Here is a 16738-nt window from a genome sequence, read left to right as displayed (position 1 = left end):
ACATATCAATGATTCCAAGAATCGAAGAAAAGATTTCAATCTACTTAATGAAATTACGTTTGGTTAAATTTTATAACCAACTATTATTTCTTTACAGTCTTTGCATAGTTGTTAAAAATATTTAACTATTATTGGTTTAAACGGACTAAACGAGATTCCTTATAAAGAAGACATTAGGAGGTCATTAAAACTGTCTTTGAACAATTTTCCATTCTTAAGTTTTTTTCCATTAATCAATCAATTAGTAATTGGCGCGTACACTTCTGTTAGGTATTAGGCCGAGCTCTTCGTGCTATTTGTGGCGTGCGTCTTAATGTTGTTCGACAAATGCAGGGATCTACAGTTTTAAGCCGACTGCGAACGGCAGATATACATATAATTCTTAAAGCTTTTCATGGTAGAAATACACTCGGAGGTTTGCCATTGCCTGCCGAAAGGCGACCGCTAAGAAAAAACTTCTTCTATACTTTAATGTTCATGCACGGAGATTCGAGCCTACGCACTTCCGAATGGTAGTCTCGCACCAACCCTACGGCGGCGTCTACATTTTTCCATGGAGTTGACTATTTAGATATAAATGTTAATAATCGAAAATTGCCATCAAAGTTTTCAACTGTTTAATTAGAATCTCTAGAAAACTTTTGGGTATGCAAATTTATAGATCATTTATTTTTAGCAATAAAAAGAAAGTTTGAAGTCGCTCAAAAATCGCCTTGACATATGATGCTGAGCAATTTCTGCCATGTAAACGATTTTCGAACCTGTAGATATGCCTTTTGCTGAATTGCCGTGAATTTTGTATTCAGTTTAGGACTTTGATTTTTTTAAGTCTATACTAAATTTTTCTAATTACATTTTTTTAAAAAATTAACAAAACAAATTTAGCATGAAAAACATAACGCTCGATGCTAAGCTTCGATGGAAGGAGCTTATAAAACTTTAACGGGATGAAACCCAACTGAAGATAATAAAAAAAGGTGCGTGTAGCGTAGTACACTCAACAGAAGTGAAACTTTCAAGGCAGACAAAGAAAGATTGAGAGACCCGAGAGAGAATGAGAGAGAGAGAGACAGAAAGAATATATATCTAAATAAATTCACAACATTTGCAGAGAATATAAACAGACAAAATTTACAAAAAACGCACTAACGCAGCGATTCCAGGACTGCAGCAACGGCACAAATTACCGCAAGGCAATACCTATAAATTCGACATCGGAATGGATAGCACTTTATAGTACGCACAAGCACTAGCCAGAAAACGGAAATAAGCGCCAAGGAGTAGCCAAAAAAAAAAAAATTGGGACCAAAAAATGCCCCAAACCGTAGGCCTTCAATCCTATCTGTAGAAGCTGTCAAGCGGAAGGGCGAAGGAAAGTCTTTTCCACTATTCATGTGAATGTCCGGGACTAGCCAGGGCACGACTCCGATCATTCGGTAAGCCTTTCCTACAGCAAATTAAGGAGATTTTAGACATCGAGATAAAGGATTTGCTGCTATACCTGGACCTCACTAAATGGATCTGACTTGGAAAAAAAAAACAAATCATCATCACACGAGATAGTGATAGTAAAACCGTGCTGGTCACTAATTAAAAGCATTTCAGCTCAGAAGTGTTCAACCACCTTAACAACAACAACAACAACAACAACAACAACACGCACCAAGGAAATATAACGCCAAAAAGTAGGCAGTGTTATTTCTCACTAGAAATTAACAACCACAAGGAAAAACTCAGGAAAAATAGCCTAAAGTGTATCTACGATATATACAGGGTGGGCCATATAGCGTTTGCTTTTTTAACCACCTATTTTTTGAGAATGGTAACACAAATGACATGTCAAATGTGTTCATAATTTACTTAAAGGTTTAACATTTACGAAATGGGACGCTATACGCTTGAACAAAATTGGCTAACATTGAAAACTTATTTTCAAAGTGGTGACTCTTCTTCTTGTTTTCTGATTTTCACATCGGTGGCTACGTCAATAAGCAAAATTGTGGGATTTGGGGCTCAAAAATCCACACGTTACTGTAGAGAAGCAAATGCATCCACAACGAGTCAATGCTTGGTGCGGTTTTTGGTCTGGCGGCATCATGGGGCCATTTTTTTTCGAAAATGAGCGAGGAGCCGCGGTTACAGTAAATGGCGAGCATTACCGTGACATGCTCAACGAGGTTTTGTTTCCAAAAATTGAAGACGATGACATGGACGACATTTGGTTTCAACAGGACGGTGCAACTTGTCACACAGCCAAAGTTAAACTCGAACAGCCGAAATTCCGATATCAATTGGCCGCCTCGGAGCTGTGATTTAAGCCCGTTGGACTATTTTTTGTGGGGAGCCGTTAAGAACAAATGCTATGCGAATCATCCAGAGACGATTGATGCTTTAAAACACGAAATCGAAGTTGCCATTCACGAAATTGGAGCACAAACAATCGAAAATTTGTTAAAAAATTGGATTGATCGAATGGCCTACTGTAAAGCCAGTTGTGGCAGTCATTTGATTGATATTATTTTTCATTCATAAATGACAATGTTCAATCTTCAAAATAAAAAAGAAAGTTTGAAAAAATATTGATCAGTTTTTTTTATAGCCGATTCAAAAACCAAATTTTACATGGCCCACCCTTTATAAGGTATAGTTCTCTCTCTCCTTTTCCTCTAAGTTATATCTTTTTTCTCTCTCGTGGAACGAAAATTGAAATTGGAGTTTTACTCTCCATTCTCGCTCGTCCATCGACGCCTAAGAAGTTTCACTTCAAAAATGAAATGGTAAATTGGACGAAGATCGAAGCTCCCCATATATAACAGAATAGCTATATTTATGTAACCAAATTACAAAACCTTTGTGCTCCTATGGCGCGCAATTATGGGGTTGGGCCAGTTAAAGTAATATAAATAAACTTCAACGACTCAAAAAAAATCCTTCGAAATATTTTCAACTCCCCTTGGTTCGTTCGCAATAAGGACGCTCAAGAACTCTACTATCGCTGAAGAAATTAAAAAGCAAGCACAACCTCACTCCCTCAGATTTCAAAGGCACGTGAATGAGGAAGCTAGCGAGCGCCTCAACACGTCAGGCCTAACCCGATGTCTCCACCGAATTAAACCACATAATATGGCATAATGGCTCTCAATTTAAGAAAGGGACTCTACAAAATTGTCTTTATGTTACCGAAATTGTACTGCTCGTCAGTTTATTAGCAACCAGTTGCCGTGTCAGCAAACAGTGTTGTGTATTTTATATTGTTGATATGTTCATAATAAAAACATAAATAAAAAAAATTAAAAATATTGCGAATAGGATAGAAAGTTAAAGTGGCTTAATTGTGTAACCATAAGCGTACATACAGGTTGGTTCATATTTTTTTGTTTTCATTTTCAAAAGAAATCAGTATCGCATCTTCGCGCAACGATATGAATTCCTTACGCACCAACGTTTCACGCTTGCAAGAGCCAATTGACGAAGCAATCGAAAGCCTTAGAGCAGCTCAAAATGAACAACGATTTTGCACGGAAAATCACTTTCCTGACAAAGCGTATTTTCATCGTGACGGTTATGTTAACAAGCAAAACTGCCGCATCTGGGCAGGGGAAAACTCGCATTCGAATACCGAATAACCAATGCATACTCAGAGGGCCAACTTGGTGCTAATTTTGCAGCGGTGGTTCATTGGGCCATTTTTTTTTTGGATGGCTCCTGCAACCACCATTTCGGTCAACGGTGAGCGCTACTACTAAATACTACTACCCACGCCTGTGGGTCGTAGATGTCTCATTTAAGCGGGGGGTTGCCACCTGTTTGCCTTATAAAGTAGTAGTTTATTGAAAATAGCAAAACTCGAGGAAAATAATTCTATGAATTTCCATATCCATTCCAAAACCAATTTTTAATGCTGCCATCTGAAATTTTTTGTAAAATCAGCAAATAATAATACATTGCACTTCAATATTAAGATATAGATATCAAGCGAAATGCGTTTAAACAAGCTTTAGCAAATTCAAAATGTTTTAGTTAATGTTGCCACCTATTTTTTGGAAATTATGAAATTGATTACAGAAATATATTTATTGAAAAAAATATACATTAATGTCATGGTAAATATAGCTCTATTCCAATAATATTATAGTTTTGAAAGGCGTTGCCATCTAATTTTAAAGAAAATTTAATTTTAATTATTTGATATGTAAAAAAATTGTGTGTTACCAAACAAAACGTTACTACGTCACTCTTAAGGCGATAAATAATAAAAAATTACCGGTGCATTAAGTATTGGAATGTGGGTATTAATATATTTTTCAAACAAAATTATCAAAATATTTTCAGAATGGCGTCGCCATTTATTGTTTACAACAAAAAGTTTTGAATAAACTATTAAAAATAAAAAAAAAATATTAAAAAACAATTAAACCAATTAAAAGTGGGGTTACAAACAATCACCGACTAAGTCGAAAATCATACTTTCGAGAAAAAGCACTTTACCCATGCGTTAAGTAAAGTCTTATCAATAGCTTAATAAAAAATAAATTATAAAAAAGGTGGTTAAGTTTTATGGGCCGGTGTTGATTTTCAATCAAATACATTTTTTTTAGGAAATTATTATCATTTCTCTTTATTATGATAATATTGGTATGGCTCAATTACAAAACAAAATATCGGCCAAATGGACCTCGGCGACACACCTCCATCCGATGGTCCAAATTTTCGATGACGCTGAGGCATAATTGAGGCTCTATGCCGTTAATGTGCCGAACTATCTCATCCCTTAGCTCTCGAATTGTTGCTGGCTTATCAACATACACCTTTTCTTTCAAACAACCCCAAAGAGAGAAGTCCAACGGTGTCAAACGTGAGATTATTCGGCCATCAAATTTTTCGCGCAAAAGAGCCATTGTTTCGTTAGCTGTGTGACAAGTGGCACCGTCCTGTTGAAACCACATATCATCCACATCCATATCTTCCAATTCGGGCCACACAAAATTCGTTATCATCTCACGATAGCGAACACTATTCACAGTAACTGCCTGACCGGCCTCATTTTGGAAAAAATACGGCCCAATAATGCCGCCGGCCCACAAACCGCACCAAACAGTCACTCTTTGTAGGTGCATTGGTTTTTCGGCAACCACTCTTGGATTATCATTATTTGGGTAACCAAATGCGGCAATTCTGCTTATTGACGAATCCACTGAGGTGAAAATGTGCCTCATCACAGAAGATGATTTTCTTTGATATGCATTTTGATTTGAACGCCCGTTTTCATAATAAGCCTGAATAACGTTAACGCGTTGCTCGATTGTGTATCTTTCCATGGTTCAAATTGAGTTAGTCTGAAATTGAAAAATGTCAAATGAAATGCAGAAAAAAGCTTGTCCTTTGGGTGTGGTTCACATTCAACATCGGCCCTTCAATTTAACCATCCTTTATAAAAATGTTTTGTAAAATTTTTGCGCAAAAGGTTTAAAACTCTTTTATGCTCGACCTTTGGCTCTTCCACGACTAATAACAGCCGGCCAACTTCGATTATGACTGTGATTTTATCGACATTTTTGATGGCAGGCCTGCCTGTGCAAGGTGCATCTTTAACATAAAAAATGCCTAAACGGAATCGGCAAAACCAAAATTCCCAGCTGTTACAGTAACGACATCATAAACACCATTCACAATTTCAGCGCGGCTTACATTTTTGCCTTTATCAAAGAAAGACTGTGAAATGTATCGAATTTTCTCTTTGTTGACTGCTGCTGTTAACACCCTGTAACTCGCAACTGAATGGAAAAAATAAAAAACAGCAAACGAGTTTTTAAGCGCGAAATGTCACCTTGACAACGAGCATAAACTTCAAAATGTTTGATTGATAATTTACGAGAGATCGTTCACTACAACCTTTGTTGGTATTAATATAACATATCCATATAACTCAAATCTTTCTGAAATCAACTTCGGCAGTTATTGATTGTTGCCTGTGGCCACATTAAATATTAGATAAGATTACCATTAGTAACTTGCCAATTTTTCTTCAATGGTCCCACCTATTTTCCAAAAATAATCGATAAAAAAGATTGCACAGATAAAGTTATCGTTCAAATGTAAGATTATTTTCTATTCTAGAAAACCGGAGGTGCAATTTTGCATGGCAAATTTGCTTGTTTAACAGGGAATTAGAGCGATAAGCTAAACAACGCCGATAAAGTGTTACCAATTAGAGTGCATAGTATAATTTTGGGTCTTTGTAGTCAGTCCTGACAGTCACATACATATATTTACATAGTACATACATATGCCATATAGTATTTGTGGGTGTCATGCACATGCATTTTATTATCGATATACTGATAGAAAAATAATAGAAACTAGATGAAACTCTGCAAGAGTTCTGCTACAAGTTAAGTCCGTTATAGATATTACATTATAATTATTTTTTCAATGATGTTAGTTTTATGTAATCATATAAATATCAAAACAACAAAATTTTAATTTTCATTCGAAATTATCACGATTTACTTTTGCACAGCCTTCAAACGATTAGGCCATTCGGCTATTGCAGCACGCGCTGTTTCCAAGGATATTGACGCCGGTCCTCGAATCAAAGATTGTTTGAAACTCTCCAAATTTCTTTGAGGTCTTCGACAGGCCATGTTTTCCAGCTCTCACCAAAAACTGTAGTACAATGAATTCAGATCTGGACTTCCAGACGATCAATTTTTTGCGGCTATGAACCCAGAAATATTGTTTTTTTAGCCACTGCTGGGTGGTTTTTGCCTTATGAGCAAGAGCGGAATTTTGCTAGAAGATCCACTGAAGAGACTGCTTTCCATGCCTTCTAAGACATCCTCCCCGTACACTTTTGCCCCGGTCTTAACCCATTTTTCGCAGAAATGAAGAAATGTAATGCCTTTGCACGACACTCCCCGCCAAACCATGTGGAAGCTGGTTGGTAGCATGCTGAACCCTTGGAACATCATTTTTTGCGTCTTTAGATGTTTTAGCATAGATTTTGCCAGTTTTAATATTAAAAACTTCTTCGACAGTGAACATTTCTCATCTGTGAAAATAATATTTTCACGGCCATTGACCACGTGCCACCGAAGAAGCTGCTTGCATGTCGATTCTAAAATTTTTCAAGCTTCTTCTTCTTCTTCTTAATTGGCGCGATAACCGCTTACGCGATTTTGGCCGAGTTAAACAAAGCGTGTCAGTCGTTTCTTTCTCGTGCTAACCGGCGCCAGTTGGACACACCAAGTGAAGCCAAGTCCTCCTTCACCTGATCTTTCCAACGCAAAGGAGGTCTTCCTCTTCTTCTGCTACCACCAGCTGGTACCACGTCGAATACTTTCAGAGTCGGAGCGTTTGTATCCATTCGGGCGACATGACCCAGCCAACGTAGCCGCTGGACCTTTATTCGCAGCGCTATGTCTATGTCGTCGTAAATCTCATACAGCTCATCGTTCCATCGTCTGCGATATTCAGCGTCTCCAACGTGCAAAGGTACAGAATCTTTCTCTCAAACGCTCCAAGTGACGCCTCATCGGATATTGTCATTGTCCACGCTTCTGCGCCATACGCTAGGACGGACCTGATGAGAGCCTTCAAAAGTGTTAGTTTTGTTCGTCGAGTAAGGACTTTACTACTCGTTTGCCTACTTAGTCCAAAGTAGCACTTGTTGGCAAGAGTGATTCTACGTTGGATTTCAAGGCTGACCTTGTTTCGGTGCTAATGCTGGTTCCAAAGTATACGAAGTCTTTTACAACCTCGAAATTATAGCTGTCAACAGTGACGCGATACGCCGACTGTTTGTTTGATGACGGGAGGTACTTCGTTTTGTTCTCTTTCGCCACCAGACCCATTCACTATGCCTCTTAATCCAGTTTGGAGAAAGCAGAACTAACAGCGGGGTTGTTAAGGCCGATGATGTCAATATCATCGGCATACGCCAACAATTGTTCGCTCTTATAAATTATTGTACCTGGGCGAATAAGTTCTGCGGTTCGTACGATCCTCTCCAATATCAGGTTAAAGAAGTCACACGATAGCGAGTCACCCGGTCTGAAACCTCGGTTGGCTTCAAACGGCTCGGAGAGGTCCTTCCCAATTCTAACGGCGCTGCTCATATTGGGCAACGACATCGTGCACAGCCGTATGAGTTTTGCGCGGATACCAAATTCAGACAACGCGGCTTACAAGTAACTCCGTACTGTCGAATGCAGGTTTGAAATCGATGAAAAGATGGTGTGCCTCGATTCTCCTTTCATGGGTCTTTTCCAAGATTTGGCGTATTGTGAATATTTGGTCGATGGTAGGCTTTCCAGGTCTAAAGTCACACTGATAAGGTCCAATCGGTTGGTTGACAGTGGGCTTCAGCCTTTCACACAATATGCTCGCTAGAGCCTTTAGGCGATATTTAGAAGACTAATCGCGCGATAATTGTCACAGATTTCAGGATCGCCCTTCTTATGGATTTGGCACAGCACACTTAAATTCCAATCGTCAGACATGCTTTTATCCGACCATATTTTGGCCAGCAGCTGATACATGCACCTTACCAGCTCCACGCCGCCATGTTTGAATAGCACAGCCGGCAGTCCGTCGGCGCCCGTGGCTTTGTTGTTCGTTAGCCGCGTTATCGGCATTCTCACCTCGTCATGGTCGGGTAGCGGAAGGACAATTCCGTCGTCGGCGATTGGGGTATCGGGATCTTCACGTTCTCTGTGACATGTGCAGCTATCACTGTTTACCAGCTTCGAGAAGTGTTTCCTCCATAATTTAAGATTGCTCTGGATTTCAGTCACAAGTTTGCCGTTTTTTTTCTTGCAGGAAAACGCCCCGGTCTTAAAACCTTCTGTAAGTCGCCGAACTTTAGAATTTTCGGGCGTTGTTCCTATTGGCCAGCATCTCAAGCTCCTCGCACTCACGTATTTCAGCCTCTCGTTTCTGTTTTCGGATAAAACGTCTCTCTTCCTTTTTTAGCTTTCTGTAGTGATCCCACATGGCTCGCGTTGCGCCCGATCACAGCGTGGCAGCATGACATTCCTCGTTGTACCAACTGTTTTTTTCGGGCTCGCCGGAATCCGATTTCTTCTTCGGCGGCGGTCCGTAGAGAACGAGAAATGTTGCTCCATTGTTCGTGCATGCCGGTTTGTAGAGCAGCACTCTCTGAGAGCAGGAGTGAGAGCCGAGTGGTGAATTTTCTGGCTGTCTGTTGTGATTGCAGCTTTTCAATGTTGAACATTCTATGCATAGGTAGTAAACCGAGTCGATGTTAGGTGTTCGGATCGTACGTATATCTAATAAACTAGAAGCGTGTCTTCCATCTATCACAACATGATCGATCTGGTTTCGCGATTTTCGATCAGGAGACAGCCAGGTAGCTTGATGTATCTTATCAGCGAAGTCGATCAGCCTCTGTCCGTTACCGGATGTTTCGTTGTGAAGGCTGAATTTTCCGACTGTGGGACCAAAAACTCCTTCCTTGCCTACGCTGGCGTTGAAGTCGCCAATCACGATTTGTATGTCGTGGCGGGGGCAGCGCTCATAGGACCGTTCCAGGTGCTCACAAAAAAAAGAAATTAAAATAACGAGATGTTAAAAAATCGCGCTTTGAAGCGAATTATTGCGAGGCGCTCGTCCACCGGAATGAACGACAGTACTTGGCGACGAAGTCTCTCTCCCACAACAAATCCGACACCGAATTTGCGCTCCTTTACATGGCAGATGTAGTAGACGTCGCAAGGTCCTACGATTTTCTTGCCTTGTCCCGTCCATCGCATCTCTGGAATGGTAGTGATGTCAGCCTTTGCTCTCACGAGGGCATCAACCAGCCGAGGAGAGACACCTTTACCCTTAAGGGACCGGACATTCCAGGTGCATGCTATCAAATCTTATTCCTTAGTTCGTTTGCAGGAGTCTTCATCAGTATAGGTACTCGTAGTTCTCATCCGAGGCTTTGTAGATCTTTTCATTGGGGGGTATTTTTAAGTGGCGGGTCCCAAACCCAGCGCGCAACCTGCTATCCTGGAATGCTTCGCCTTCTCACGTTAGTTCACTTCCGAACGGGTGTTCTGAAGCTACACAAAGGATACTTGGGCTAATCCCGGGAGTTGTGAGCTTTTTGAACCATATGCAGAAGGATTATCTCGGCCACTCCCAAGTGATTGGCGATCAGTAACATTCCCCACTTGCGTGGACTTCTACATATGGAACCATTCTCTTCAAGCGCGTTGTCAAAATATGACCCGTTGAGCGACGGAAGGATCTCATGTGGAGATCACCACTAGTTAGTTTTGACGTGGATCTGATCGATGCATTCGTTTCCCTCGACATGATTTTCTACTTTCTAAGGGGATTTTTGCGAATTCTTTCTCGAACGGCTTTTGTGGCTGTACTGGTTCGAATCACGCGAGGACGACTACTTCCTTTTCTGGCTGTCACGTCAGACGTTTGAGAAAAACGACCGATCGTGCGGTAAGCAAACATTCTCGAAATATTAAGTTGTTTCAGCAATTCGTAAATATCACTGCAATGCCATTTTCCTTAGCTCCCTACTACATTGTTAACAAACGGAATTTGAGACGAAACTGAGTGCAATTTATGAGTAGACAATGTATATGAAAAAAGCAAAAATTATGGAGCTTTTTTCTGCGAATTCGTTATGGCCGGATGTATTGTAAATTTTATGACATAATTTATGGCAAGACTAAATAGTATTGATTAATAAAATCTATTTTTCACGAATCATGCGCTGCTTGCTGATTTTTATAAAATGTTTGGATTTCTTTTGGAATAGAGGGTGTAGAAAACAGGTGAGAGAAATTGGTTTGTTAAAAAGTAAACAACGGCATAAGTCACCTATTGCTCTTGCTTCTATTACTTTTCCCAGCTGCCTTTATCTAAATTAAATTGTTATGTCCAAATTATTATGGCTATCAGCCGTTGGTGTTTCCAAATTACGCTTCACTGTTTATTCTACACAAAACAATGGACAATCGCGAGCGAATAGCAAAAAATGAACAGCCTTTCAGTCTCTACCCCCTCGAGTGCATTCATCAGCGATGAGTCAGCGTCCAAAACCTTAAATAATCATTAAGGTACAAAAGTAATTTACGTATGGCAATGCATTTGAACTAATAAAAGTTTATTATTTACTGCGAAAAACAAAATATGGCAATGGTACTTCACTCAACCTGCATACCACACACACACACACACATACGCACTTAGCAAAATCAAAGTTCATTATCTACTATAAACACTCGAATGTGTAATGCATGTCCTAAATTGCATATCCGGCCTAAGCGCATTGGACAAGCAAGTGGCCAATACAGACGCCTGCCCAGCCACTTGTTCGCTATCTACTGAGTGGCAGGCGCGTGTATGTGTGCGCTATCAGCGACCTCGCGAATAATGACATATTTAATTCAGGGAGCCGTTAAAGCCAATAAGTAAGTAATTACATATGTTTCCAACTTGAGGAAACGGGTGTTTTTTTAAAGATGTAGACATTTTTTTATTGAAATAAGAGACAAAAACAAAGAAATGAATAATTTGGTGCGTCAAATTTTCAATCAATGTTTTTTTCTGTATAATCAGTTTTTTTTTGCTACTCATTGCAACGAACGTCGACTGCATTATTTGCATAGGCTAATGCTTTTGCGACCACACCAAAAACGTAAATCAAAGTAGTCAAATAAAATTATAAAGGGTGGTTCAATTTTACGGGCCGATATTGAATCTAAACCACACCTAGACGTTAAGTTTTTTCTACATTTCATTTAACATTTTGCAATTTCAGACTAACTCAATTTGAACCATGGAAAGATATTATTATGAAAACGGGCGTTCAAATCAAAATGCATATCGCATACTTCGTGATTCAGTGATGAGACACATTTTCACCTTAGTGGATTCGTCAATAAGCAGAATTGCCGCATTTGGGCGAATGATAATCCAAGAGTGATTGCCGAAAAACCAATGCATCCACAAAGAGTGACTGTTTGGTGCGGTTTGTGGGCCGGCGGCATTATTGGGCCGTATTTTTTCCAAAATGAGGCCGGTCAGGCAGTTACTGTGAATGGTGTTCGCTATCGTGAGATGATAACGAATTTTGTGTGGCCCGAATTGGAAGATATGGATGTGGATGATATGTGGTTTCAACAGGACGGTGCCACTTGTCACACAGCTAACGAAACAATGGCTCTTTTGCGCGAAAAATTTGATGGCCGAATAATCTCACGTCGCGGCGATGTCAATTGGCCGCCAAGAACATGTGATTTGACACCGTTGGACTTCTTTCTTTGAGGTTATTTGAAAGAAAAGGTATCCGTTGATAAGCCAGCAACAATGCAAGAGCTAAAGGATGAGATAATTCGATATATTAACGGCATAGAACCTCAATTATGCCTCAACGTCATCGAAAATTTGGACCATCGGATGGAGGTGTGCCGCCAAGGCCGCGGCGACCATTTGGCCGATATTTTGTTTTGTAATTGAGCCATACCAATATTATCATAATAAAGAGAAATGATAATAATTTCCTAAAAAAATTGTATATTATTTTATTCTAAATCAACACCGGCCCTTGAAACTTAACCACCCTTTATATAGTAGGCGATCAATTGACAACCCCATTTTGTTGAAGTGATGCCATATCTCTTGCTTATAAGTATGCAATACGCACTAACAGTTTCCAGTATAAGGTTTTGCCTGAAAAAGTAAATTGAACGAGTAAACTTCGGCTGCCATGCCATCGAATTCACATACTTTTCGATCAGTCGTTGTTCAACCGGTAATGAAGCAATATGAGTGGGGGCCAAGGATGATAGATAGCAGGTATGGTGAAACAATTTTTTGAGTGGAGCTTTGAATTCTACGTCATTCGTTTTGTGTTTCACTAGCCTAAAGCTAAATTTTGTGCCAATGACGTCGGCATATATGTATGTCTAATTCGCTTAAAGCCGAATAACGGTCTACTAGGTAGTATACCTCTAACAATCTTTTCGCCATGAGAGGGGGCTGCGTTGATTTTTTCGTGAACTCAATACTCCAATTACATCAGCCAATCAGCTGATTATTTCAAATTCGTTCAGTTCGTTTTTGCGTTAATTGAAAAATTTCGCGATTAAAATACTTATAATTGTTTGTTGTAAAATAAAATCAATGCAAACGTAAAAATTTAAACTATATACAATATATATATATATAATTGGCGCGTACACCTTTTTGGGTGTTTGGCCGAGCTCCTCCTCCTATTTGTGGTGTGCGTCTTAAACTAAATTGTGTTTTTCGAATTTTCCGAATATCCTTTTCTTATATCCCAATTCATCTTGTTTAAATTTTACATATGTACCTGTAATTTTATTGAAAACTGTATGTTGGTTTATGTCTGTAAATTTGTATACATGTATCTATATAATTTATGGTTGAAAAGGGTAGGTAAGGGAATCTAATTTGAGTTTTAAGTATTTTACTATTTTTAAGTAATCAATTAAACAATAATTAATTTTATATAATAAATTAAAGGTTGTCTGCTTTAACTTATTAGGGTCGTTGTTTAAATTAGTTTTTTTTTTATGTTACCCAATTTTATGGTATATTAGAAAATTGCAATATTTTTATTTATTTTATTTATTATTATTTTATTACTGTTGGATTTTAATTTTGACTAATTTCATGTAAATATAAAGTTTTGCATTTTTTGCGTATTTATATATTGTATTTTATACTGTTTCCTCTTATTTTTTTATTATTATCAAAATGTATACGGGTCATGGAGAAAATGTTTCTAATGGAGTTGACAATATCAGACCTTCAGTGGGCTCTCAGCGAATTTGACGTAGTGGGGTAATGAATCGGTTTGTATACAAAAAACATTTAACACAATGTCACCTCGTTGTCGTTTGAACAACGCCTGATTGGACAAGTGTGTGAGTATGTCTTTGGACGGGTATGCGAATATGTGTGAACTTATCGTGCAGATTTCGGCTGGCAATAAGATTGTGTTAGTGATAGACGAAAAAAAAAATCACTCGTGTTGCTCTGTTGCTCTCTACACAACGACTGGTTGGACGAGTGTGCGCATACATGTGAAGTTACTGTTTATCTTTTTGTTGGCGAATCCCGCTATGACATAGCAGCCGAAGTTCCCCTCACAATTTTGTTTTTCGCCATGTTTATAGGCTAAGCCTTGTAAATTTAACATCCTTGTATACGAGTAATAAAGCGTACTAGGCAACCGCGCATTAAATACTGGCCTCAATGGTGGTGTGTAAACTGAAAATGATCAATTTTTGTTTAAAAAATACCCATGCAATGTTTCTTCCGGTGTGGCATTACTGGCGAATGTTATGACGCTGTGCGTTTTCGCGATCTAATGTGATATCCGCACACCCGTGAGAATTGTTTTAAAATTTTCTCCATTCATAAATGGCTTCAAAGATAAGATTTAGTTACTGACGTCACATTTTTATTGCTGCACCAAACCCCTATCGGAAATTTTATGTCTATAAAAACACCCTCTACATACATGTGTATGTAAATATACACTTAAGTGTGTATTTTTACTTCTAGTGAACGCTCAAGTGCACAGAGTTTTGCTACCGTTTGCTTTATATTTTATCTCATTATCAAGTGAGAGTAGAGTGGCGTCCAGCAAAAATATATTATCAAACTTGTTTTTTGCTACACGTCTTATCAGCAAATTCACTTTCTGCTCTCGCTCTATCGCCGCCTTACTCTTCTGTACAACAGTTATGGTAATGAGACTTTTTTGTTCTTGTTCGTAAGAGTAAATAGGTGTGTCTGGATATGTAAACACACAAATAAACATTTGTAAAAAATATGCTACGCCCTAAAAGTATGCTAAACTTACTTGTTAATATTACATTATCATTATGCTATTGTTGTTACCCAGCAAACGAAGTAAGGTCTATAAGAACGTAAAAATATCGCACCCTAAATACAAAAGGGGCACAACTCAAAATTTTCCACACTCGAGCTTGACTTGTTTACAGTAGCACAGAAAACAAACTATGTGACATATCACGCTGAAATTTGCCATGTAAGCTTATAAAAGTCCTACCAAAAAACAAAAAATTTATTTTTGCCATATGTCATCCGCGGACCGTTTTATTGATAACGTCTCGTTCATATTTGAGCTTCTGCTCATTTTGAGTTGTGACCCTTTTGTATTTAGGGTGCGATATGTAATATTTAGCGCTATTTCTTTTTTTACTGTATAAGAATCCATATTTGAATTGAGCAGATTTTTGTTGATATTTAAAACTAACGATGAATCGTATTTTATATACCCTGAGTAATGGTAATGTGGATTGCATTAAGGGTAACATTGTATAAATAATCATTTAAGAAATGCTTCGTTCTCTTTCAGTGCATTTTTATTAATTTTTGCCAGTTGTAGAATGAAAAGCAAGCTTTTATTGGGCCATGGGCCTTACAATTTTTTGAACGTTTTTTGAAAATATGCAAGTTATACTTATTAAGTAAAAACACTTACTCTACCAAGAATAGGAAATGCACTAGGAATCTTTCAACGACTATAAAGCATAGCCAAAACTCATAAACTTTCTTCATAAGCAGATTTTATGCGCAGATTTCTTGACGAGTTCCATTATAAATTTCTAAATGAGTTTTGTACACCCGGTAATTGGCTAAATGTAAAGTACAGGGTGCTAACATAAAACTCTTTGAAATCCTAGCGCAGCGTTTTATAAAAGTCAAAACTCTGTGGCTAAGATTTAAACTCGGGTCTCCATCTCCAACGCTGGTACTTCATCGTCCCATCTATATTTTATATATAAAAATTTATGCTTGCCACTGGTAAACTGAAAAAGGAACCAACCGTTGAGTTCAATCTCACAGGGCAAGTTTGTCTTCAAACCAGTTAGAACAAAATCGGAATTCCGATAGGTGGCACTGTGATCGATATATCTCTAAAATTCGTAATATATTTATGGTTCGATTTGGCTTGAATTCGAAATTAATCTTACCTACACGCAGATACATAAATATTTTATCACAAAATTGATTCAGAGTCAAAAAAAATAAATACCCTACAAAAAATCGGGTTATACTTTTTGAACTTTTAAGTTAATAGAATTTATGCCATGATGAAGCTCTTCTTTAAATGCATCAAGTTCAGACTGCTATGCGATTCTACATTTAGTTTGGAGCGATCTTCGTATAAAAGTCATCATCATCATCATCAACCCGCTGTGGGTATTAGCTTTCTCTGCGATATTCCTCCAAGCCTCTCTGTCTCTCGCTAGATATTTCCAGTTGGGTACTTCGAGCGTTTTTAGGACTTCTTCTATGCAGTCCATTAACTGCCTACGGGGCAACCTTTACTTCTCGTAAAGGTAAATATTGAATATTTCTTAATGAAGTTTCATGGAAATTTTCGCGCACTGTTTGGTTTGCTTAGACGATTTCGATCGCTGGACAATACATAGTCTTTCAAGTTCGAGATCCTTCTTTAAATTCAAATTAAACGTATTTTTTGTAATGGTAATTATCAATTTACTAACATATACAACGTGGCGCAAAATTAATCATCCTATCGGAATCTTTGCTAATGGCGTCGTATGCCAATAAATGGAGCGCGTAATGGTTTAAATTAAATAAAAATATTCAAAATAAAATTGAATGAGGGGAGATATTTTACAATTTATGAATAGTAAATAATAAGTAATCATGGAAAATTTTGATATGCGCAACCTGT

This window comes from Anastrepha ludens, chromosome 5, assembly GCF_028408465.1.
Source record: "Anastrepha ludens isolate Willacy chromosome 5, idAnaLude1.1, whole genome shotgun sequence".
In the NCBI taxonomy this organism is placed as follows: domain Eukaryota; kingdom Metazoa; phylum Arthropoda; class Insecta; order Diptera; family Tephritidae; genus Anastrepha; species Anastrepha ludens.
This window is presented reverse-complemented; position numbering follows the sequence as displayed.